This window comes from Eleutherodactylus coqui, chromosome 3, assembly GCF_035609145.1.
Source record: "Eleutherodactylus coqui strain aEleCoq1 chromosome 3, aEleCoq1.hap1, whole genome shotgun sequence".
Classification (NCBI taxonomy): Eukaryota; Metazoa; Chordata; class Amphibia; order Anura; family Eleutherodactylidae; genus Eleutherodactylus; species Eleutherodactylus coqui.
This window is the reverse complement of record NC_089839.1, coordinates 76154695-76181567: the sequence shown is the minus strand read 5'-3', so window position 1 is coordinate 76181567 and position 26873 is coordinate 76154695.

Here is a 26873-nt window from a genome sequence, read left to right as displayed (position 1 = left end):
AAGAAAGCGTTCAAACTACTAAAGCAAGAAGGCAGCGAAGAAGCTCTAAAATCGTGCAGGGAAAAAAACAAAATATGCAAAGATAAGATCAAAATTGCTAAGGAGGAGGCAGAAAGACTGATCGCCAAAGAGAGCAAAAACAACCCGGAACTGATTTTTAACTATATTAACAGCAAAAGGATTTGCACTGAGAGCACTGGCCCTTTAACAAATAAAGCAGGAGAAATCATTGAAGATGATGGAGGAAAGGCAAATCTATTGAATCGTTTCTTTTCCAGCGTATTCACAAACAAAAAGGAAATGCTACACGAGATGCAGGGGAATAAAATGAACCCCTCACAAAATATGTCATACCTAACGCAGGAGGAAATGCGGAAGCGGTTAAAGAAGATTAAAATCGATAAATTGCCAGGCCCAGATGGAATACACCCAAGGGTACTAAAGGAACTAAGTGAGGAGATAGCTAGGCTGCTATATCTAATATTTGTGGATACTATCAAGACCAGGGTTTTACCATTGGATTGGCGCATTGCCAACGTCCTTCCAATTTACAAAAAGTGGTCCAAAAGAGAGCCTGGTAACTACAGACCAGTAAGTTTCACTTCAGTAACTGGGAAAATATTTGAGGAGTGTTTCTGAAAGACGCCATTGAAGAATACCTCAAGGAGAACAACGGTATAACTCCTCACCAGCATGGATTCATGAAGGGTCAATCGTGTCAGACCAATCTTATCAGCTTCTACAATGAAGTAAGTTCTAGGCTGGACCTGGGAGAGTCTATTGATATTGTATAGCTGGACTTCTCTAAAGCATTTGACACCGTGCTGCATAATATACTGATATATAACAGCTCGGATTGGGTGAAAACGTGTGTAGTTGGGTAAAGAACTGGCTCAGAGATAGAAAGCAGAGGGTGGTAATAAATGGTTTATACTCAGATTGGCCACCATCGCTAGTGGGGGTGCCATAGGGTTCAGTATTAGGCTCCATTCTGTTCAATATATTTATCAACCACCTGATAGAGGGACTGCACAGTAAAATATCAATATTTGCAGATGATGCAAAATTATACAAGGTAATTAATACAAAGGAGGATAATGTGGCTACAAAAGGACCTAGATAAACTGGGGGCTTGGGTAGAAAAATGGCAAATGAAGTTCAATGTGGATAGATGTAAGGTTATGCACATGGGCAGGAGAAACGGATGTCACCAATATACACTAAATGGGGTACTGCTAGGGAAAAGTGAGATGGAAAAAGACCTGGGGGTACTAGTGGATTGTAGATTAAACTGGAGTAACCAATGCCAGACAGCTGCTGCAAAAGCTAATAAAGTCTTGGGGTGCATTAAAAGAGGTATAGGGGCGAGGGACGAGAACATTATCCTCCCACTATTTAAGGCACTTGTTAGGCCCACATGGAATACTGCGCACAGTTCTGGTCACCGGTGCTCAGGAAAGATGTTACAGTGCTTGAAGGGGTTCAAAGAAGGGCAACTAAACTAATACATGGAATGAAGGGACTGGAATACCCAGAGAGGCTATCCAAATTGGGATTATTTACCCTGGAAAAAAGACGGCTAAGGGGTGATCAAATAACTATGTATAAATACATGAGAGGACAATACAAGGATCTCTCCCATGATCTGTTTATACCCAGGACTGTGACGGTAACAAGAGGGCATCCGTTACATCTAGAAGAAAGCAGGTTTTATTGCCAACACAGAAAAGGGTTCTTTACTCTAAGAGCAGTAAGACTGTGGAACTCTCTGTCGGAGGAAGTGGTGATGGCAAAATCCATAGAGGAGTTTAAAAGGGGACTTGATGTCTTTCTGATATCATAGTGCAAATATGTTGTGCTGAGTCATGCATAAAAATGCATACGCCCGTGTGAAGCCAACCATAGGTCGCTTTCATGCATCTGAGAAAATTATGGAAAATTTTTGCATTGCGAGATGCACAAATTTCGCATGACTGTGAACCCCATTCTTTTGAATGGGGTCATACACATGAGCAATTTTTTTGCCGCATTGCGACACAGAAAAAGTTGTGGCTTGTCCTATCCTTGGGAGTTCCCTTGGAACGCCTCATATTGCATCACCTTCTAGTTTTCAATGGGGCCAGCACACCATCACACGGCATGCAAGGTGCACGTGAGTTACAATGCAAGGTTTACCTGGCTTGGCAGGAGCTGGCATGGGCACCCTGGACTGGCACATTTATGTTTGATTTACAACAAAAAAACTGGAGTAAGTTATACCAGAAATCCACACCAGTCCCTAGCTGACATAGATTTCTGTGTAGGCACACAGAGAACCAATATGTGCCTCATATATGAAGAACCATACACCTTTTCATACATAAGGAGCATCGAGCGCCAATAAGGATGATAAAAAACGTCAGTGTTAAAGGGGTTTTTAAGGCAGCGCTGACTGTCAGTGCCAGTCTACCTCGGGGCCGGAAAGAAGTGTGTAGTGGCTAGCGCTTGTAATTGCAGACTGGGTTCTCATTGAAATCAGTGGGAGCTGTGTCTGCACTACCACACCAGGCTGCTGCAATATGGACAGTGCAGTCTGTATCCAGCACTGATGGCAGGCCCGGTGATCAACTGATCGATGGGAATCCAGAGCGGTAGACCTCAGCCAATCAACTATTAATGACCTATTCTGAGGATAGGTCATCAATAACGAAAGTCCTGGACAACCTCTTTAAGGGCTCTTCTATTACCTAGTGCTTGAGCAATAAGGTCCAGGTAGTTATTTGAATACGTCTATAATCTGCTGCCCATCCTGACCTATGCCAACCTCTTGTTTACGACAAAACTCTGCATGACTTGACCTGTGCCAGTCTCACTTTGCTTTCTGCCTTCTGTCTTGATACCTCAAATCAGTGTCTGCAGTTACAGTAGTTCATGCATGAACTGTTGGCAATGGAGACTACCCTGGAGACCGCAAACTGAGGATTCCCTATGGGAAGGTTAACACCTCCTTGTGGATATTGGAGATAAAGAAATTACAATCTTTTAAATTTGGCTCCCTAGTTTAGCCCCACATCGTATACGTTGACAATTCAAGGGGTTCACATCCTCTCCTGCAGGCTTCAAGTCAAGAGTAAGGCCAGTTGGGAAAAGAAGACTGAACTATTGTTAGAGAAGGAATGGCAAAATATGGGCAACAAGTATCTTATTAAAGGGGTTATCCAGGCAGTACCCACCTGGATACACTGAGGTTGGAGTGAAAGTGCTGCTCCGACCCCTATGTAGTGGCAGGTGATTGTAATTGCAGGCATATCTCTCATTAAAATCAACGGGAGCTGGACATGCAATTGCAGGCTGGGGTCCCATTGATTTCTATGAGAGCTGCGCCTGTAATTACATTGCCTGCCACTACATAGGGGTCGGAGTAGTGCTTCCACTTCGACCCTGGTGTTCCATTAAATTGAACCAAAATGACTGTTGTGAACATCTCCACCTTACATGTGCAGAATATTTGCATCGAACATGGATTACCTTGGATACTCTGTACAGGGCCATTGATTTCAATGAGAGATGTGCCTGCAATTATGATCGCTGGCCACTACACAGGGATCAGAGCAGCCAGTGTAACCCTGTTGTCGTTGCCTGGATAGCCCCTTTAAGACTTCTTGCAAGTATCTTATTAAAGGGGTTATCCAAGCAGCGTCTGCCGGGATACACAAGGATTGCAGTGGAAGCACTCCTCCGACCTCTATGTAGTGGTCGGCAATCATAATTAAAGGTGCATCTCTCAATGAAATCAATGGCACCTGTATAGAGTGTCCAAGGTGCTCCATGTTAGATGCAGATATTCTGCACATGTGGAAAGTGGAGATGTTCAAAACTACAGTCATTTTAATGCAACTCATGGGTGATGTTTATAAAAGTAGAATACCAAGAACAATCACCATTGATATACTGGCAAGGAATAAAATTATAGAGGGATTCGAAAGTCACAGTGTAATGATATAGATAACTTGTTATCGTAAGATTAATTATTGCCAGAAGTTGGATGAGTCGAGAATGAGACACGAAGGAATGGGAATAGTAATATATTCATAGCACATTGCATTAAAATGTATCAACTTGTTTAGCCAGTTTTTGACAGTAATGTATTGCAGTACATATGGAGCAGGCTGAAAAAGCTTCTACAAGTTGCAAGAGGTATATGAAGTTATGTATGATACATACAATATATTCTGCATATTTAGACCTCATGCACTTGGCTTTTTTGGATTCTACATAGCAACACAATAAGATCCACGGCGTAAACTTGCCTGAAGTGTGGAATTTAAATCATGTTTTTCACCATGTATTTCAATTAGAGATGAGCGAGCATACTCATTAAGGGCAAATACTCAAGCGAGTATCGTCCTTTTCGAGTACCTGCCTGCTCGTCCGCAAAGATTCTGGGGCCGGCAGGGGAGAGCGGGGGGAACGGGGCTGGGGGAGGATCTCCCTCTCCCCCTGCTCCACCCTGCTCACTCCCGCAAACCACTGCTCACCCCCGCCGTCCCCCGAATCTTTGTGGACGAGCAGGCAGGTATTTGAAAAGGACGATACTCGCTCGAGTATTTGCCCTTAACGAGTATGCTTGCTCATCTCCAATTTCAATCCTTCGGATGATATCAGAAATCCACATCACATGTAGCACGTATGGTTTCTCTTGCAGATTCATCAGGGATTTTGTGCTGCGGAAAATACATCCTGTGTCGACCCTAACAATGTCAGATCTACTCAGTTGACAGCTTTATTATAAAAACAGTAATTATCATATAATCAATAAAGTAAAAATTTGCTGTTGGTTCCTAATTGTTCTGGTTCATACAAGCTGCGGTGATCATTGAGTAGTACTGAAATTAATTTTGCAGTGGAAAGCTTAGGTCACAGTGCTCTCCATCAATCATATGCTACATAGAAAAAAATGCTGGGGCGGTAACTGGAGGAGTTCCAGATTTGTCAAACAATTGACCTTCATTGTTAAGTATCTCAATAACAGTAAATGCTACAACAATCGCACTAAACTGGCATAACAGGCGACTCAGCCCTAACGTTCCTCTTACGCAAAAGCTTTATATTCCTTGAATAAGAGATGGCAAGAACTTAAGTATATGGGAAAAGCTGGGATAGCCTGCTGTATCTGGTTTAAAGGAGCCTTGTTACTGTAGATGCTGGACTGCTTAGTCCATGACTTGACTACCAGCTTATGAATGAGCAGTGAAATGTCTGTAAGGGCTCCTTCACACAGCCTACAAAGAAAGAGCAATGAAGGAAAGACCAACAGGAAACCCTCTCTCCCAGGTGCTGGGGATATCCCTCCAGCCCGCTGAGAAGAAGGGGGTTCCTTTTATCACTCTCTCTCTCTCTCTCCCCTCGCAGCAGGGGAAATCCCTTTATCTCCCTTTGCCGGCTGAGTTGCATAGTCTCCCATAGGAGTCTATGGAGGCTTCTACAATTTTCTGCCAAAAGATAGGCCAATACCTATTTTTTGATGCAGCAGGGAATTGCAGTCGCTGAATTCCGCCACTGATGTCCTTTCTTTTTTTTGTTGCGATTTTCTGACACGGCTACAAATCGCTCATCTGAAGGTTTTCATAGGAAACCATTGTTTTGATTAGTCGCAACTTTTAGATGCATGTAACTTAGCTGCAGAAAATCGGCCATGTGAAGAAGGCCTAGGCTTTGCTCACACAAAGTAGAAATGCTGCGGATGTTTCACCGGAAGAAAAGCTACTCCAAAACCTGCAGCATTTCCCCATCAAAAACTGAGTTTACCACCCTGGAACCCCTTTAACTACTCGGAAACCCCACTAATCAGCTGTCTGTCCAGCTGGCTGTCATTGCGGACAGTGCTGAAGGCAGATAGCACTGATAACATTGCAATAGCCCAAGCACAGCTCCCTTTGAATTTTACCCACACTGACAGCGGCCCAGCGAACAGCTGATTGTCAGGGATCTCAAGTAGAGAGTTCCTGCCCATCAACTAGTAATGACCCATCCTGAGGATAGGTAATCAACAGTAAAAGTTCCGGACAACCCATTTAATATAAGTTATTACTGTGTTTCCCCAAAAATAAGACCTAGTCCTAAAATAACCCCTAGCTACGTTACATTAAAAAAAGCAATACATTATCTCACATGTGCCGTCTGGGTCCCTCCCACTGGTTTCCAGAGCTCCGGAGCTTTGGCAGTCTTGCTTCAGTCCTCAGCTACCGACAGAAGATCGCTTTGTGGTAACGGGGTTCAAAAACCCCACTCCAACAAGCGATGGCTCTGATTGGTTCTTGAGCACCGTGGCTGAGCCAATCAATGTAGTGCTCAATGAACCAAGCGATCTGCCGGAGATCAGTTGAGGGGACCTGGACAGCGTCTGCTAGGTAAGTATGATAAGACATCCCCCCAAAATAAGTCCTTGTGCCTGTTTGGGGGAAAAATGAATATAAGACAGGGTCTTATTTTCAGGAAATTACAGTATTGTCAAATTTGTAGCACTACCTTGGTGGCGAGCTGAGCAGAAAGGATTTAGGAACCAATTCAATGGGTGTATTACTTCACCAAAAACAACAAAGAACAATAATTACAGCAGTAAATGGGAACGTCTCTGTACAATAAAGAACTCAAGATAATAATACGGTAATATTCCTAGTCCAGTCACTGTGTACAGTAATCTCATCAATGCAACTATTACTGAACACGGAGAACTTCTAAACTCCTCTGCCTATGTATCCATAGAAGGGCTGCAACCTGAATTTTTTTTCTCCCATCAACTTATCCAAAATTCATGAACTGCCAACATCTTTTACAAACACATTTGAAAACTATAAGGGATACTGATCATATCCCGATATGAACTCATCACCAGCATTTAGGCGGCTTCACACGGGCATATTTGCGTGCATGGTATGCAGAGAATAGAACCTATTGATTTCAATAGGTTCATTCACATTTCCTTATTTTGCGTGTGCACTGGGGTCACGTAAAAACAAACAAACAATACAATATGCTCCAGCTTTCTGTGTATTTGTGCATCAAAGGTCCCCATAGAAGTCAATGAGCGGAGTGCCAATGCAGACGGAATACACAAGGAGATGCATGAAATACTGGTTAAGGGCAACGTCAGATGACTGTGTGCGCATTTACGCACACGTTAGCACAAAGTATTTGCGCAGTGAACGACATTAATTTGCGCAAGTATCGACTTATAGTATTGTACTTTGGCAGCCCCGTCCTGGTTTAAAAAGGCTATTTACGCTAAATGAAGTCAACATGTGTTCTCTTTTTCACGGAATTGCGCATTGTATTCTATCCGTTCCTGCATTTGTACACACAGGAAAATAGAGCAGGTCTGTTGTTATGCACACGTGAGAAATGCGTGCACTAAACACGAAAATAGGGACCAAACCTATTGAAATCAATAGGCTCTATTCTCTGTGTATTGTGTGCGCAAATATGGTTGTCAGAAGAAACCTTATTTTCACTCGAAAAAGAAAGCATCTGGAACTCATTAGTCATTTCAATCAGTGTGTTTATTTGTGCAAATGCACATGCCCCGCGGGCAGAAATAGTACAGTAAAATACGCCGATGCGTGCAAAAAAAAAAGCCTTATTCGGGGCTCATTTACATGGTCATTTACATGCGCCCGCTGGCACCGTAAAAACGCCTGAACAGTAAAAGGCCTGGCACATATACGCTGAGGCCACAATGCCAGGGGGGCCAGGGGAGACATTCTCCCTTCCCTCCCCCTCGACGGCTAACCCCCTCTCTCCTCCCCTCCAGCCGTTTGCACTGGAGGGAGGCGGGAGAGGGTGGAGCTAAGCTCACGCTTCTCCCTGCCCCTTGTCTGCAGCCAGCAATGGGAGGGAGCTCCGTCCCCATCTCGCCCCCTCCCAACGTTTTTACGCCATGGAAATACGCCCCCTGTGCACTGATGCATTGTAAGTAGTGAAAACCCAACTGATATATGCCAAAGTGGATAAGCCCTTAGTGTGAAAATACATTGCGCTGAGGCATGCGATATTACACTTATTACCTTATTCACATATTCTGAGCTGTAAAACAACAATAATTGCAGACATAACAACCTGCCTAAGTACTAACAGGCCCCGAAAATCACACATCTGTCTTTTTATGGACATTGGAAAAAAAGTGCCCAGTTTTTATGGACTGTCCAGGAATCTCTGGATGCTGCCAACCCTGAGGGCTTCTTCACATGGGCATGATTTTGTCCTGTTATGCTGCTGTGATAATCACAAAACCACTTTCTGCACATTAGTTGTATATATAATTTGTGAACATCTGGCAATATGACTTGTCACATGTTTCTGACATAATAGGAAGGATCGCAACGTTGAATGTATAGGAAATGTGTATTACATCATATTGCCACATGAGGGAGCCGTTCACTTACAATTGTCTGCTAGCATTGTTCCTTTATTAAGCCAGTTAACCCCTTAAGGATATGGCCTATTTTGGCCCAAAGGACGCAACAATTTTGGGGGGATTTTCATCTCTACATTTCAAAATCCATAACTTTTTAATATTTCCGTTGACATGGCCGTATGACAGTTTATATTTGCACAGCGAATTGTAGCTTTTATTGTTACCATTTATGGGTGCATATAATGTATTTCAAAACTTAATTTATTTTTTTGCAGGGCAGGGAGAAAAAACATCAATTCTGCCATTGTTTTTTTTTTTTACAGTGCTAATCATGCAGCATAAGGCTGGGTTCACACAGGGCGGATTTGCCACGGTTTTGCCGCCCGCGGCCGCTAATCTCAGGATTAGCCAGCCATGTGGATGAGATTTCTCAGAAATCTCGTCCACACGGGACGGCTAATCCGCTGCGGTAAATCGGGTTGAAACCGCGGCTGCGGCCGCCACAGCCGCGATTTCAAAAGATGCAGCATGTCTATTTACTTTTTTTTCGTTGTTTATTTTCGTCGCAGCCGTGCTCTCCGCAGCGGCTTAAACCGTGGTGGTTCTCCCAGCGGAAATCTCGCGGTTTTTGCTGCAGCAAAACCGCAAGATTTCGGTTGGGAATCCGCCCTGTGTGAACCCAGCCTAAAAAACACATTTTTTCTGTGGGCTGGTATGATTACAATAACAAAATAGTTTTTTTCCCCTTTTTTTACAACTTTTGCACTATATAAACCCTTTTTTGAAAATTATTTTTTTACACCGTTGCAGTCAAAGGGCTTATTCGCACGAACGTATATCGGCCGGGTTTTCACGCCCCAGCCGGTATACGCTGCCCTCTGATACATTAGTTTACAATGCATCAGTGTAAACTAGTGTTTAAGCTGCGTATCACCGCAGCTTAAAAAGCGCCCAGTCGGGCGCCCATACGTCGGTGGCGGCAGCTGCATTGACTCCTATGGGAGCCAATGTTAGCGGCCAGGGAAGCGAGGTGGCAGGGCGTTTAGCAACGTGACTGCTAAACTCCGTCCCCCTTCTCTTATCCTCTCTGCCCCTTGCCGCTGTTTGCAATGGGAGATTTTTCTGATCACTTTTGTTGCAGTTTTTGTGAGGCAAAATCAACAAAATACGCATTTTCCCTTTTTTTGGGTGGGGGGACTTTTTAATGGTTTTGCCGTGCAGGATAAATAGTTTGTTCAATTTACTGTATAGCTTGATACAGACACAATGATACTACATAAGTGGGATGTTTAACTTTTTTTATATTTTTACACAAACAGGGCAAAGTGCGCAAGGGTTTTTTTTGTTATTTTTTTACCCTCTTTTCATGTTACAAATTTTTTTATTTTTTGGCATTTTTTTGTCCCTGTAGGGAAAATAAAAGTTATCACTATGATATTAATTTCAGTCCTTCTGTACTGCAAGGTATTAGCACTTGCAATAATGATCATAGGTCACAGCAGTCCGGGGCACCAGTGTCTGTTGTCTGGTTGTGATGGCAACCCATCTGCCTTTTGCAATTACATCAGGGAATGCCAATAAGGTCACAGAGGCAGCGCATTCCCTCTGGCTGTCCTTTACATGCTGCAATGTACATTGATCACGGAATGTAAGAGGTTAAGAGCAGGGATCGATGTTCTCATCAATCCCCACTGTTGCAGCCGGTGGCTGACTATATCAGTCACAGCCGACTCCTGCTGCAGAATGGCGCAGGCTCGCTTACTTCTATAAGTTTACGTACTGTTGCATTAAATATCACCCTGCTAGAAAGTAATCTTATGTCCTGTGGTATTAAGGGGTTAAAGAGAAACTACAGTTTTCACAAACTTTTGACACGTCTGACATGTCAAAAGATTTGATCAGTGAGGCTCGCTGCTGCTGAAAGAAGCTTTCTATAGACCTCAATGCGATATTTTGCTGGGAGGAGCTAAAAAACAGTAAAGACAGCTGATGGGGAACATTCTAACAATCAGCAGGGGTCTCAGCAGTGGGACCTCCACTGATCAAAGTTTTTGACATGTCTTTCTGACATCTCAAAGATTGTGAACAGTGCAGCTACAATTAAAAAAACCCTAGAAATCAGTTTTTTACTATATACACTGCACTATTTTGTCCAATACTAAAATTTATAATATTCTCCTTAGATGTAGCAGAGCTGAGTTTGTCATTTGGACACTGCGGCGATAGGCTGATGGCCATGGGTTCCACAACAGACATCCACAGCAAACAGCTGATTTTGCCAGAGGAAATGATAAGTCCGCCAACACACAGACAATAAACGCTGCAGAATGTCAGCTGGTGGAATCACTGCAGCATCTACAGTACAAGCCATGTGGAGGAGATTTCAGAAATCTCCTGTACATGGTGCAACAATTTTCCACAATTAATCCGCAGTGCAGCGAAGCGGACGGCGCCTGTTAGGTAATGTATTGTTTTAAAAAAAAAAATTTAAATGCAGTCAAAATAGCGCTACAAAGTCGCACGACTAAATCACAATATCGCCGCGAGAAAATGCAGCGATATCGCACAGAAATTTCAGGAACACCGTTGCGGTTTTCTCGCTGTCACCCATGTAAAAGAGGCCTAAAGGCAATTGGGCACTGCTTTTTAATACCAAAAGTAGTTTTTTACAAAATTTTGAAAAAATATTTCCATATTGTGGCAATTTTATTAAAGCATTAGAATCTTGAGACTGAGCTCTGCTGTTCTTATGGAAAATCAGCAGAAAGCTTGTTTCCCTCTCCCACATTCAGTGTGACTCAGCGAGGAAAGCTAATGGCATAAAATGCATTACACATGCCCTAATTCGGCAATAGAAAATTCTAGTAGCAGGCATTAATAAATATGTTGTAGCTGCAATTCACAAATTCAATGCATGTTACTCCTATGTAACCTACTGTTTTAAAACGCATATTCCAAAATAGTCTTAAAGGGATTGTCCCACATTGCACAGTGGCCCACACTAGTGCTGTAGGCTGAGACCAATTCACTTCAATAGGACTTGATAATAATACAATACCAACTTGGGCCACTCTGCAATTTATGGAGCTGTCTGCTTCCTGCAGCTAGAAGTGGGACAACCCATTTAAGGCTTGTTCACACATCACTATCATTCAGGGATGTCCTTTGCCTTCTCAAACAAAACTTGCTGATAAATTATAGAATGGTAGCGTTGGAAGGGACCTCTAGGATCATCAAGTCCAGCCCCCTGCTCAATGCAGAATCACTAAATAATCCTAGACAGATGTCTGTCAAGCCTCTATTTGAACACTTCCTTCGAAGGAGAACTCACCGCCTCCTGTGGTAACCTGTTCCACTCATTGATCACCCTCACTGTCAGAAAGTAGCTCTCCCATTCTCATTGTTTGTAAAATGAACAGTTACAGCATTGATGCATTGATCAATTCGGTGCATTGCACTTCTCTGATGCCACCTGGAATTTTATTGGACAAAATAGCACAGCATGCTGGATTATTCTATGCTGGATCTGCACCAGAGCCTGACACTGATATGCACAAATCCTAAGCTGTCATGTATGTACATAAGAAATAACACTATTTTTGGCCCTTGTATCACTTGCATATGGAAATTTTGACCAGTTTCTCCATCTACAGGCTTAATCTCTAATTATAAGTTTTCCTTGAGCTGGTGGGTATAAACTAGATGCTATGATGTCCCCCATACACTGCACACAGAAAGCAGAGGAAAAGACACTTTAGTGAATTACTGAGTGATATAAAGGTGATTCTAGTAACTTTGAGACAGTAAAACACTTATTAGCTGCAGCAGCATCTGTGTTTGTGTGTTACTTGGCTTCACCCCTTTATAGACTTCTATGGGCAGCATGCAATCTGTCCTGTTATTCAGCTGCTAGCCCATTTTACCTACCAAAAGACATTTTTTAAAGTGTGTGTAGTGGTTTCAGACACTGGGTTGCAGCCTCCAGTGTAATAGCCATAGGTCTGGAGGGTAATCAGGGACGAGCCAGGAGTCAGCAGGGGTCTTGCTTTGCAGTACAGATGGATGAGGTGGATAACGTAGTCAGATGGAAATCCAGAAGTCGGTATCAGGAGATCTTGTAACAATAGCAGAGGAGCAGGCAGAAGTGGAGCTTGATCAATCAATGCAGAATAATTACGCACTGAGGGAGCATTAGGGTCAGTCTTTTATAGGAAGGGCAATCAAGGAACAGGAAGTGACCTATCGGGAACCAGCAGCAGGAGCTAGGGACAAGAACAGGGTTATGCAGGGGAGCTTGTCCAGCAAGCTGGATAGTTCACTGGGGAGAGCCCCTAACTAGAGTACAGGAGGTCATGGGTTCAAGCCCTGACAGTGTGTGTGTGGGGGAAAAGCCAAAAAGTGTCAAGATATTTTACACAGCTTCTGATATTTTCCTTTACAAATGGGTTGTACAAAGTTTGTCAAAAACTCAGTAACCATTTAAGACCTGCTTCATACATTCTATTTAAAAATAAAAGGATTTAGTATTCATCCCCTATCTGCTGAAAACTCCTCCAAGCCATGGTTATGAGACTGAGGGGAAACAGGGATTAGATTTCCTCATTCTAATTAGTGGGGCCCCAAAGGTTGGACTCTTACTGATTTATCATTTGTCAGTTATCCACTAGATGTTCTTCAGGCTAGGACATCCTTTTAATGTAACTTCTTATTGCAATGTTATTATTCCCAAAATGCAAAAAAAGTAATGAAAAGTGCCATGAAAAATTTAGCATTTTTTTCTGAAAATGTGTATGAATCTAGACTTAATTTCTTTATGCAGAGCTTCAGATTGGGCCTGGACTTTGATTTTAATAGCACCATTTTAGCTGCCTCCAGCCACCACTAGTGGGAGCTAAGGAGCTTACTGCATACTGTGTGATTATAATCATTATTAGGGTGACTACCCACTACAGTTCTTTTTCACTGCAAAATTTGCAGCGTTTTTTTTTCCAGGTGTCTATGGGACTTGTTAATGTTAAAATTGCATCGCGCAAAATTGCGATTTTGCTGCGATGCTTTTTTAACATTAGAAAGTCCCATAGACACCTGGAAAAAAAATGCTGCAAATTCGCAAACGCTAGTGGGTAGTCACCCTTAATCAGCACAACATTTTAACCTATTCAGACAAAAAATAAATGAAATGATGTTCAAGGGCATGATGATTATCCTTCAGTTGAGGCTGACTTTTGGTTACTTTATGAATCCACGTCCTCCATGCGTTCCTATTATTGACCGCTTCTTTCGTTTCTTCCATGTGTATGTTTGTATCAGCCTTGGTTGTGTTCAGCCATGCCACGTTTTTTGTCGTCCTATTCTTCATGACCTACTAACTGTGCCGAGTATCAGTGATGTTTCAAGAGAATTGGCTCGCATGATATGTTCCAAGTATGAGAGCAGCTGTTTGGTAATTTTGCTCTCCGATATTTTTGGTTTGATACACTCTAGAACCATCTTGTTGGTAACCATTGCCGACTATGGTATATGCAACATTCTTCTCCAGCACCATACATTGAAAGCATCAATTTTCCTTCTATCTGCCTTCCTGAGTGTCCAACTTTCACATACGTATATGGAGATCGCGAAAACGATTGCATTTATCATTCGGTATTTTGTAGCAATGTCATTATTTTTGCGCTTTCATATCCTTGACATTCCTTGCATTGCACTACAGCCGAGTGTAATTCTTTGTTTGATTTCTGGTACTGATTCTCCATTGCAGTTAAGGTTTGCTGCTGGAATCTGTTGTACTACAGCATAGCTTCACAGGTGGTGTTGATTGAGCGGCTGAGTGTGGATTGCTCCAGCCAGCCAATCCCCAAGGCCTGTTGCTAATACACAAGCTCCTCTGCTAGAGGCTGCTGTTGACCTTTTCTCTGTTTGTTCAGTGTGTTCAGTGTCATGTGCCTTTATATGTGGCTAGACATAAGGTGTATGTGCAGCGTTCAGGATGTTCAGTGTGAACAGTGCCATGCTCCTGCATGTCTGTGCGGCTCTCAGTATGTGTGGTGTTAACTGTGTCTTGCTGTGTGCCCTTTATCCTCTATAACTAGGTAGGTCCCTAGGTTCCAGCGTGGGGTTGTCCCTATCGGGACATTCGCCCCGCATTGCAGCAGGTTTCCTGGGGTTACTTGTCTCGTTAGTGTAGGGAGCCACAAGACTACGAGGACCCTTAAAGTATTAAGTATCTTGGTCACAATATGAACTAATAGCTCGTATTGTATCTATTCCATCTGTTTATACATTCGGGTATACTTGGTGTGTATTCTTCATTTATCAGCCGTTGTTTGTGTCTGTTTGCGAGTATAAAGTCCATTCCACAGTTCTGCTGTTCGGTCTGTTTTCACAAGTTTGTGTGAATGGCGTAACATTTTATGTCTGTTTATCAGTCATGTCATAAGTTTTGTGACCAGTGTGCTGTTCAGTCTGAGTTCGCCTATCAGCAAGTTTTGTTTCCAGTTCGCAGTTCCGCAGTTCACGTGCAAGTAAGACTCTGCAGAGTGTTCATGTCCCAGTTTGGCATACCAGAATGTACATGTACACAGATAAGGAGATATTTGTTCATGTCCCAGTTTGCCATTAACATTTGTGGTCAATCTTGGATTCGAAGAAGAAGAAATCTTTAACCACTTCAGTTTCTTCATTGTCAATTTTTACATTGACTGTACCGTTACTTGTCATCATTACCTTTGTTTTTTTATGTTGAGGTACACCCCTGTGCGTTCACTTTTTTCTTTAACTCTTTGAATCACATATTTCAGGTTTTCACTTTCTGCAAACAATGTTGTATCATCGGGATATCAAACTTTGTTGATGTTTCCACCATCGATTTTCACTCCAATTGTTGATTTGTCCAGGTTGCATCATCTAATGATTCTTTTAGCGTACAGATTGAGCAGAGATGGTGATGGAATGCAGCCTTGTCAGATGTCTTTCTCTATCTCAAATCAGTCAATGTGTTACCAAATGCTGTCCGTACTGTGGCTTCTTAGTTCTTATAAAGTGATCGTATCAATTCTTCCTGATGCTCTGGGATGCCCATTTGCATCATATATTTCCACAGCTTGTTGTGTTCACTGCAATCGAATGCTTTGCTGTAGTCAATGAAGCACATGTACACGTCCTTCTGATATTTGCAAGTCCCCTCCATGGTCCACCACAGGTTTCCAATTTGATCTCTGGTTCCACATCCTGTGCGAAATCTGGCTTGGATGTCAGGGAGCTCCTTCTCAACAAATGAGTTCATGCATTTTTTAATAATCTTGAGCAGGGTTTTACTTGCATTCAATATGAGTGTGATGATCCGATGGTTGCAGCCTTCTTGCATATTGCCTTTTTTTGGAAGTGGGACAAAGACTGATCGTATCCAGTTTTGGGGCCACGATTTGGTCTTCCAGATCTGTTGACTAAGCATTGTTAACATTGGGCTTGGCACTGGTCTGAGTGACTCAGCTGGTATGTGGTCAATGCCTGGGGCTTTCCAGTTCGGAAGCTGCTTCTTAGCCCAGGCTACTTCCTCCTCCAGAAGATCTGGCTCTTGCTCTGCTGGAACTTCTTGACTGGTTGATTGACTTGGTCCACTACTAGAGATGAGCGAACGCGTTCGTCCGAGCTTGATATTCGTGCGAATATTAGGGTGTTCGGGATGTTCGTTATTCGTAACGAACACCATGCGGTGTTCTGGTAAATTAAACTTTCTTCCCTGAGACGTTAGCGCTTTTTTTTGGCCAATATAAAGACAGGGAAGGCATTACAACTTCCCCCTGCAACGTTTAAGCCCTATACCACCCCCCTGCTGTGAGTGGCTGGGGAGATAAGGTGTCACCCGAGTATTGAAAACTGCCCCTCCCGCTGCTCGCTATGGATGCATTCTATATGCGCTCAATGGGGCCAGCGGCAGCAGCGCTGACCCCATTGAGAACATATAGAAGACAAATCCTTCTTCTCTGGCACAGCTGTAACAGCTGTAGCAGAGAAGAACGATGTTTGCCCATTGAATTCAATGGAGCGGCAATACAGCATGTTCCACTGAATGCAATGGGCTGCCGGCGATCGCAGGATGAATGGTCAAAAAGGGGTTAAATATATAACCCCTTTCCTGCAATTCATCCAGAAATGTGTTACACTAAAAATATATACCGGCGTATAAGGCGACAGGGCGTATAAGACGACCCCCCAACTGTCACCTTATACGCCGGTAATACAGTGGAGCAAAGAATAAAAATCATTACTTACGTTTTTAGATGATCTGCGGCGCTCCTGCAGGCTGTCACTCCCTCCTGGTCCACGGCAGAGTATTGCTTTCTCCACGAAAGACTTTAAATCCCTGCCTCCAGAAGCACACGTGCCTTCAGCCAATCACAGCCAATGACAATGATGTCATTGAATGGCTGTGATTGGCTGTGTTTCTGGAGGCGGGGATTTCAAGGCTTGAAATCCCCGCCTCCAGAAACACAGCCTATCACAGCCATTCAATGACATCATTGTCATTGGCTGTGATTGGCTGAAGGCACGTGTCTTCCTGGAGGCAGGGATTTAAAGCCTTTCATAGAGAAAGCTTGTCTGCCGTGGATTAGGAGGGAGTGACAGCCTGCAGGAGCGCCGCAGATCATCTAAAAACGTAAGTAATGATTTTTATTCTTTGCTCCACTGTATTACCGGCGTATAAGGTGACAGTTGGGGGGTCGTCTTATACGCCCTGTCGCCTTATACGCCGGTATATATTTTTAGTGTAACACATTTCTGGATGAATTGCAGGAAAGGGGTTATATATTTAACCCCTTTCCAACCATTCATCCTGCGATCGCCGGCAGCCCATTGCATTCAGTGGAACATGCTGTATTGCCGCTCCATTGAATTCAATGGGCAAACATCGTTCTTCTCTGCTACAGCTGTTACAGCTGTGCCAGAGGAGGACGATCTTTATGCTGACAGTGGGGGGGGGGGGGGGCACTCTTGCCGCTATTGTGGCTTAATAGTGGGACCTGTGAACTTGAGATGCAGCCCACCATGTAGCCCCTCGCCTGCCCTATCCGTCACTGTGTCATTCCCATCACTTTCCTGAATTGCCCAGATTTTCACACATGAAAACCTTAGCGAGCATCGGCGAAATACAAAAATGTTCTGGTCGCCCATTGACTTCAATGGGGTTCGTTGTTCGAAACGAACCCTCGAGCATCACGGGAAGTTCGTTCCGAATAACGAACACCCGAACATTTTGGTGTTCGCTCATCTCTATCCACTACCTACATATAACTTTGCTGCGTATTTTTGCCATTTTCGTTTAATTTGATCTTCAATATTAAGTACTTTGTCATTTCAATCTTTGACAGTTGTTGCTTTGTGAAGTGCAAATGGTACCCATGACTGTTTCATATGGGTGAAAAGCTCATGGGTGTGACTTTGCTTGCTTGCATCTTCCAGTTTTGCACACTGCTCATTTCAGTGATGCTCCTTATCTCATCTCGCTTGTCTCTGAAATTCAGCATTTAGCAGTCTGAAATCAATGCTGTTGATTTTGATTCTTGAATCTGAGAGTCATTTTGGCCTTATTTTTGGTTTTCTGTATGGGATGAATTGTTCCATTGTGTCTGTTATGGTAAATTTAATTTTTCTTCCCATAATTTATCTGGAGTTTATCCAGTTGTGCTGAGTGATTCGAATATGTTTTTTACCTGTACCGCATATTCTGCTGGGATGTTGCTGGTGTCAAAGTGTTTCCTTGCAGGTGATCTTTTTGTGATGTTGAACCAGAGTTTGACTTTTACAATGAGCAGCTGGTGGTCAGTTCCACAATATGTATCTGGTAGCATTCTGACTGCTTGCACTGAGCTCTTCCCACATTGTTTGCAGATGAAATAATCAATCTGGTTGCGATGCTGTCCATTTTGAGCTGTCCCCATGTATAAACAGCGCTTTGGCTGCTCAAACCATGTGTTTGCAATCAATAATTGATTTTCTTGATAGCATTGAACCAAATGATCATTAACCTCGTTCGATTCTCCTGATCCAAACATGCCTACGACTGGTGGTTCTTCTTCCATGCCTACGTTTGCGTTGAAGTCCACAGTAATAAAAATAATGTCTTTGGCAGGGACGTGATTGATTGCTTGTTGAAGATCCGCATAAAAATTTTCAACGTCCTTTTGCATCAGTGGTGGGTGCATAAATTTGCAAAACTGTGAGTGAGTGAGGCTTCCCATGGTGTTGAAACATTGAACGGCTTTAGCAGTTTTCCTATTAATATCTTCACTCACATCACATCTTCACTCATATGAGCCTAATCCCTCCTCTGGCTCATACTGCACTAAGAACAGGAAACTGTGGGGATCAGTAGAGCTACTCAGGCAGCAGCATGAGTTAAGATGTATTGTGGGTTAAGTAACTGGCCGATGTTGGCATGGGGGGTGTGGGCTCTGGGGGAGGGCATAATTACCTTGGGGAAACTATCACCTGTGGGGAGCATAAAGGGAAACTATTAGTGGAGATACAACCTGTTAACGTGGGGAATTACCACATTGCAGTCACTATCAATGCAAAGAATTGGTACTTAACCATTATTCGGTGGCTGCATCAATTGGAGGTATTTTAGAGATATAGCAGAGCTTAGCTGCTATATCTAAGTCCACTGTGTTATAAACGTTGTCTTGCAAATATGCTATCCATGAGAATCTATCTATCTATTTTTTCGGGGGGGGGGGGGGGTGTAATGAATGTGTTTTGGAACTTGTGTCACTAATAGTATAAGATGATAGCAATTAGAGATGAGCGAACACCAAAATGCTCGGGTGCTCGTTACTCGGCACGAAATTTTCGCAATGCTCGAGGGTTCGTTTCAAGTAACGAACCCCATTGAAGTCAATGGGCGACCGGAGCATTTTTGTATTTCGCCGATGCTCGCTAAGGTTTTCATGTGTGAAAATCTGGGCAATTCTACAAAGTGATGGGAACGACACAGCAACGGATAGGGCAGGCGAGGGGCTACATGTTGGGCTGCATCTCAAGTTCACAGGTCCCACTATTAAGCCACAATAGCGGCAAGAGTGCCCCCCCCCCCCCCCACTGTCAGCATAAAGATCGTCCTCCTCTGGCACAGCTGTAACAGCTGTAGCAGAGAAGAACGATGTTTGCCCATTGAATTCAATGGAGCCAGCAATACAGCAGGTTCCACTGAATGCAATGGGCTGCCGGCGATCGCAGGATGAATGGTCGGAAAGGGGTTAAATATATAACCCCTTCCCTGCAATTCATCCAGAAATGTGTTACACTAAAAATATATACCGGTGTATAAGGCGACGGGGCATATAAGACGACCCCCCAACTGTCACCTTATACGCCGGCAATACAGTGGAGCAAAGAATAAAAAGCATTACTTACTTCTTCAGACGATCTGCGCCGCTCCTGCAGACTGTCACTCCCTCCTGGTGTTTGCAGGCTCTTGCTCGCTCCTGTTCCACGGCAGACTAAAGCTTTCTCTACGAAAGGCTTGAAATCCCCGCCTCCAGAAACACAGCCAATCACAGCAATTCAATGACATCACTGTCATTGGCTGTGATTGGCTGAAGGCACGTGTGTTTCTGGAGGCGTGGATTTAAAGCCTTTCGTAGATAAAGCTATAGTCTGCCGTGGACCAGGAGGGAGCAACAGCCTACAAACACCAGGAAGGAGTGACAGTCTGCAGGAGCGCAGCAGATCGTCTGAAGAAGTGAGTAATGCTTTTTATTCTTTGCTCCACTGTATTGCCGGCGCATAAGGTGACAGTTGGGGGGTCGTCTTATACGCCCCGTCGCCTTATACGCCGGTATATATTTTTAGTGTAACACATTTCTGGATGAATTGCAGGGAAGGGGTTATATATTTAACCCCTTTCCGACCATTCATCCTGCGATCGCCGGCAGCCCATTGCATTCAGTGGAACCTGCTGTATTGCTGGTTCCATTGAATTCAATGGGCAAACATCGTTCTCCTCTGTCACAGCTGTTACAGCTGTGGCAGAAAAGAAGGATTTGTCTTCTATATGTTCTCAATGGGGTCGGCGCTTCTGCTGCCGGCCCCATTGAGCGCATATAGAGAAGATTTATGGCCTTTAGAAGGACCGTTGGGGTTCTTGAAGCCTACAATACACCTAACACTCTCCCTATAGCAGCTCCAACACGATAGCACTTTCCCTGAACTAATGTCAGAATGCATCTGTGGCGAGCCGCGGGAGGGGCAGATTACAATACTCGGGTGACACCTAATCTCCCCAGCCACTCACAGCAGGGGGGTGGTATAGGGCTTGAACGTTGCAGGGGGAAGTTGTAATGCCTTCCCTGTCTTTCAATTGGCCAGAAAAGCGTGCTAACGTCTCACAGAGGAAAGTGAAAGTAACCCGAACACCGCGTGGTGCTCGTTAAGAGTAACGAGCATCCCGAACACCCTAATATTCGCCCGAGCATCAAGCTCGGACGAGTACGTTCGCTCATCTCTAATAGCAATGCCTTTGGCTGCTAGTGCAGCATTGGTGGGCCACTTAAAGACCCAATGATGCAGCACAAAGTTCTTGGTTGACCACAGCTAGCAGCCATAAAGAACAATGGGGAAAGGTGCCCAAGCTGCACATTTGAATCAGGGTCCATGAGACTTTAGATAAGCCCCTGTGCATCAGCTAAGTAGTAAGTGACTTACAGCTACTGAAATCACAACTACACTGCTCAGTGCTCTTCCACAGTGGCGTAGCTATAGGGGTGCACAGGCTTACTTCTTTTACATTACTCACATACAGCAGCATCTGTAGCAGGGACTGAGACATCACTCTCAGCAAACAGCATGGTTGAACCCCTTGTCTCGACATACAGCATGAGCATTATAGTGTTCGAGAACAGGATATGGGAGGAGAATTTGGGCTATGCTGTGTTTGCTAAGCATACTGTCTGTGTCCATGCAGCAGAGGCTGAGTATAAGCATGTAATTTATGTAAAAAAGAAGACTTTGTGGACACAAATTACTTAAGGAGGCACAGAGGGAAATATTTTAGAGGCACACAGGGGCAGTATCGGTTTGTGGGGGGAACAATTACTTTAAGTGGGCACAGACGAACAATATTTTTGTTGTGGTAATATAGAGGGATGCTCTAGGCACAGTATGGATTTGTGGAGGTACAGAGGGGTAGTATTTGTGGAGGACAATTACTTTGAGTGGGAAAAGAGGTGTGTTATTACTTTATGGGGATACAGAAGGGATATGATGCCCTCTTAGGGACACAAAGTTGGCATTATTACTAGTGTTGCTCATCTTCATTGGCCGGGCAGAAAAATCACTCTGACTATGGCCTATTTAGTTAACAGTAGTTGTTTTTCTGAATGTCTAACAAAAAGAAAAATCAAAGAAAGTGGGCCATATACTCACTGATAAACTGATGTAAGAGGGCAGGTATATATACCATGCTAACCCCAACATGCAGATGGCCGGAATGCCACATGGAGGAGCAGCTTACACACGTGCAGGACACTGATGAGTCAGCCACTCAAAAACCCTACTTATACTAAGGGGGGTGGCTAATTAGTGTTAATTACTCAACAGAAAATTAGATACAGGGTGTCAGGCCACATGGTACATGTAGTGCACCATGCAGGCTTACAACCTATTAATGACGTCATATCTAAATCCAGCTACTACGATTTATTTTCAGGCCGTAAGCAGCTAGCACTGGGGTAAGGGGAATTAAACTATACTGTGCAAAACAGGGACAGTTCACAAAGATACAAGCTATATTCTGTGGTCTTCTATTCTCTTGCTGCTCAGGGATTGTGGTCCAATTAGTTGGTGGTGATTTTTGGTGAATGTAAATAAAAAAGAATCACAAACTGGAAAACATCAAATGCACAGAGTGCGTATGAGCAGCTTCAGATGCTGTTCAAAGTGACGAATCCGAGCACTACAAATTATTTGCAGGCCTTATGCAGCTAACAGTGAGGTGAGTGGAATTAAATTACACTGTGCAAAACAGGGATAGTTCACCATATGCAATCTATATTCAACTGCTGCAAGACACACCAGCAGCAACATCAGGCCCACAACTACCCTGTTTCCCTGAAAATAAGACATACCCTGAAAATAAGACATAGCATGATTTTCCAGAATTTTTGAGGATGCAAAATGATTTTTCAGGCTTTTTGAGGATGCTTGAAATATAAGCCCTACACCAAAATGAAGCCCTGCTAACAATGAATTAAAAAAGTCAATTTAAATAGTGTCCAGGCAGCTATACATGTAAAAAAGTCAAACCTTTTTGAACAAAAATTAATAAAAGACACTGTCTTATTTTTGGGAAAACACAGTAGGTCTGCTCAAAAGTCTTGTGCAGCCTGCGAATTCTTTTAAACTGCAGGTGATGACAGAAGAGCGCTCATCTGTAAGACCTGCAGTAAACATTTGTAATGCAGCAACAATGTAAACAACCTCAACAAAATATGTATGAGCAGTCATATAAACTCCCTCCACCCACTGCCTTGGAGAGCTCACCAGGCAAATAGTTGCCTCTTGCTCCATCTCCCTCCCTGTTCATGCAGTAGCCTTTGAGCACAGAGAGGCAGTTTTGTGTTGGGGCATGAGCATGCCTACTTCAGGCCTCTTCTGCAGGCTTTAGAGCCAGGAGTGGGAAACAAAGAGCAGAAGTGGAGCAGCCACCATCATCACCACCTTCACTGACATTGACATCTACCCCATATTCCAGCATGTCCCAGGTCAATAGCCAGGCCTCCATTCCCCAGCTATGGGAATGTAAAAAAGTACCACCCCAACCATCCAGGAGCTTGAATGCAAGCATTGCACAGCTGCTTGTAATGGAAATGCTGGTTCACAACATGATGGCCCATGCTTAACTCATACCAGATGCCCTGATGCCATTTTTTGTTGAAAAAGCCATCCTTGCCCTGCACCACCATGTGAGTGATAATTTGTTCCTGACATTGCAGAACATTGTCAGTGGCAGGGTGCACCTGACCATGAACATGGGGTCCAGTAAGCATGGCCAGGGCCATTGCATATGCTTAATAGCACACTGGGTCAATGTCATGCAGGTGGGGTATAAAACCAAAAATTGTGGTGCATGTTTCATGGTACCCCCAAGACGTATGTGACATTCATTTGTGTCTGTGCCCTCCTCACACTCATCCTCCTCCTTCTCTTCCTCCACCTCTTCGTACCACCTTTGAACACCCTCTACATCAGCACAGATATCTGTAGGTAACAGAACCCAGCCTCCATGCAACTTACACCTGGTAAATCCCAACGTGCTGTACTAAAACTGATATGTCTAGGGGACTGCAACCATATGGTCATAGAGCTGTTGTTGGCTCTGCAGTCCAAAATCGACATGTAGCTGACACCATTCAATCTGAAGCGAGGCAAAGTCATATGTGACAATGGGGCCCAGCTTCTTGCAGCCCTTCACCTCGGAAATCTCACACACATACCTTGTCTAGCCAATGCGGTCAATAATTATTTAGGTTTACAACCACTGCTAGGAAAGGCCAGGAAACTATGCTCACACTCTCGATGTTCAAACCCAGCCACCTCTCTTCTGGCAGAGGTACAGCAAATGTTCAACCTACCTCCCAACCACCTCATCTGTAATGTTCCTACATGGTGGAATTTCACATTGCATATGTTATAAATGCTAAGCCAGCAGCAGACAGCGATCACAGAGCACTAGATGGTGTATTCCATTAGCAGACGCTGTATGGAGGTTGGTCACTCGACACCTGTCGAGTGGCTGCATTTCAAAGTTGTTTATGCAGTTTTAGCTTGCCTTGAGGAAGCGACCAAGATGGTCAGCTGTGTTGACGCACTAATCAGTATAACTATCCCTGTTGTCTGCCTCCAGACACTGCAGGGTCCCAGGGATAATGACGTGTTGTTGTCATAGAAGGAGGAGGAAGGTATACCAATCTCCCAACTGTCTTGACAGTCCGCCATCAGTCAACACCGCAGGGAGTTTGACTGTCAGGGATTGAACACAGGACCTCCTGTACTTCAGCCGGCGGCTTTCCATGTTCAGCTATCCAGCTCTCTGGATGAGATCCCTTGCTGAATACCTTGTTTATGGTTCCTTGACCTGATCTAGTTCCTGCCTCATGGTTCTGGCCCTGCCTTGCTGCTAATTAGGACTTCCTATAAAGCCAGGCCCTTCCACCCACTCGTTGCATGATTATTCTGCTCCACAGCATTGATCAGCTCCACTTCTGCCTGCTCCTCTGCTATTGTGACAAGACTTCCTGATAACAACTTCTGGCTTTCCATCTGACTACATTTCCCACCTAATCCCTCTGTACTGTAAACTGAAATCTCCCATGCTGACTCATGGCTTTCCATCTGACTACGTTTCCCGCCTCATCCCTCTGTACTGCAAACCAAGACCTCCATTGCTGACTCATGGCTCGTCCCTGATTACTCTCCAGACCTGCAGCTATTACCCGGTTAAAGCAATAAAAAAAGGAAAAAAGGGGGCTCACCTCTCCTGCAGTGACTCGATATAACAGAAAAGAAAAGATGGAGCTGAATCCTCTTGATGCCGTCGGCTAGCAGCTGTAATATAGTCCAAAATGTACATGATAATAGGACAACTTCAACAGATTTAAATCTTCTTTATTGCTTTAAAAGAGCATATAACTCACAAACAGTGTACAAGGAATGCTGTTGACAAAGGCCCCTCGGCTAAAACGTGTCCAGCATTCCTTGTACACTGTTTGTGAGTTATAGGCTCCTGTAAAACAACAAGGAAGATTTAAAGCTGTTGAAGCTATCCTCTTATCACATACATTCTGGACTGTGGCTATTACACTTGAAGCTCCACCCTAGTGTCGAAACTGCTACATTGGCTTTAGGAAAGAAAGGGAGGCAACTTCTCAAATGCATTCTTCACCCATAGAGAGATACTGAGGAGCAAGAGCAGGAAGAGAAAGAAGACGAGGGGAATAATATTGAACCAGAGGCAGGGGAGGGGCTACTCAATGTGCAATCCATCACTAACCCCAGTTGTTGTGGTTGGCGGCATTAACCAGAGGAGACACTCTTAGGCTTGACCCCAAGGAATGTGCGCCATCACACTTAGGCACTTTGAAGCATATCAGTGCTTTGTAGCTGTCTGACGGCTTGTTTTTGGTGGGGAGAGTTGTATTTTTCAATGGTACTTTTTAATGTAACACAGACACAAAAAAGAAAACCGGTTCTGCTCACCTCATGTATATATAGGAGAATGGACAGATAAATTTCATCAGGATGTACGGAGAAATCTGAAGTCCTGGACTCCACATGCAGCAGTGAAAAAATGGTATCCAGCATCCAAAATAAGATAAAACTTGAAATTTATTGCATCATGTTAAAAACCGCAGCCCGTGTGCACACATCCTGACGCAGAATGTCTGCTTTAGTCATAGCATATCTGACAAATGAACATCATGTCTATAAATTGACACAGGAAATGACATTATATATGCAAATTACTCCCATCAGGTGTGAGTTTAACCCCTTGTATAGCATTCACAAAAGAAACTATCAGTGAAAATCAATATTATAGCAATGACCCTTGAGAGCCCCATCATGCAACTCATAGAAAAGAAAGAAATTAGACATGTAAATGCACAAAGCTTAGACATAAAACCTATAATCAATAAATGTGGAGTAGATCATTTCTATAATGGGCAGCCCCCCCATAGGGGTCGGCCTCCTCTATTGAGGCTGCTACTGGTTGCAGAGGAGATATGTTCTGCAATCCCAGTTTTAAGTTACCTGGAGGTGCATCCCACATAGTGTAATTGACACAGGTTGCAGAAAATCAGATACACCACATGTGTAGAATTTCAGTTAATAAACGAGTATATGTCATATTTGGGATTTGTCATTAAAAACCTTTTCGTTTGTACAATCCTTTTACATAAGCTACAAAGTCTATTTCCACAATGAAAGCAGCCCTTTAGATTAAACCAATTGAGATTTGATATATTCGGAGTGTTATGTATAAGTTTATTGTTAATTAAGGGTGCCTTCTTTGCCACGAATTTGATGCCACTATCCAGAATGTGTGCAAGGGGGTCATTTTGTCTCAAAAGGGGTAAATCATTGCATACTATCTTAACGATAGCAGAGAGATATACCAGAGTAAGGGGTGGAAAAGACCAAGGATGGATTATGCCTCAATGTGGCTCTGTTATGTGATAGATAAAAATCTTTGGATTTGTTATGTACCCTAAGGCATGCATTTTTAAGGGTATATGCTGGGTAACCGTATTAAAGGACCTGCTGCTGAAGTTTTTGGCTTCTTTCATATAATCAGCTAGTTGTGAACAGGCCCTTTTAGCTCTGATGAATTCCCCAGTTAGTAAATTGGAAGTCACATATATTGGATGACAGCTTTTAGCATGTAACATGGAGTTGCCGAAATGGGTTTTCAAAACAACTTAGTTTC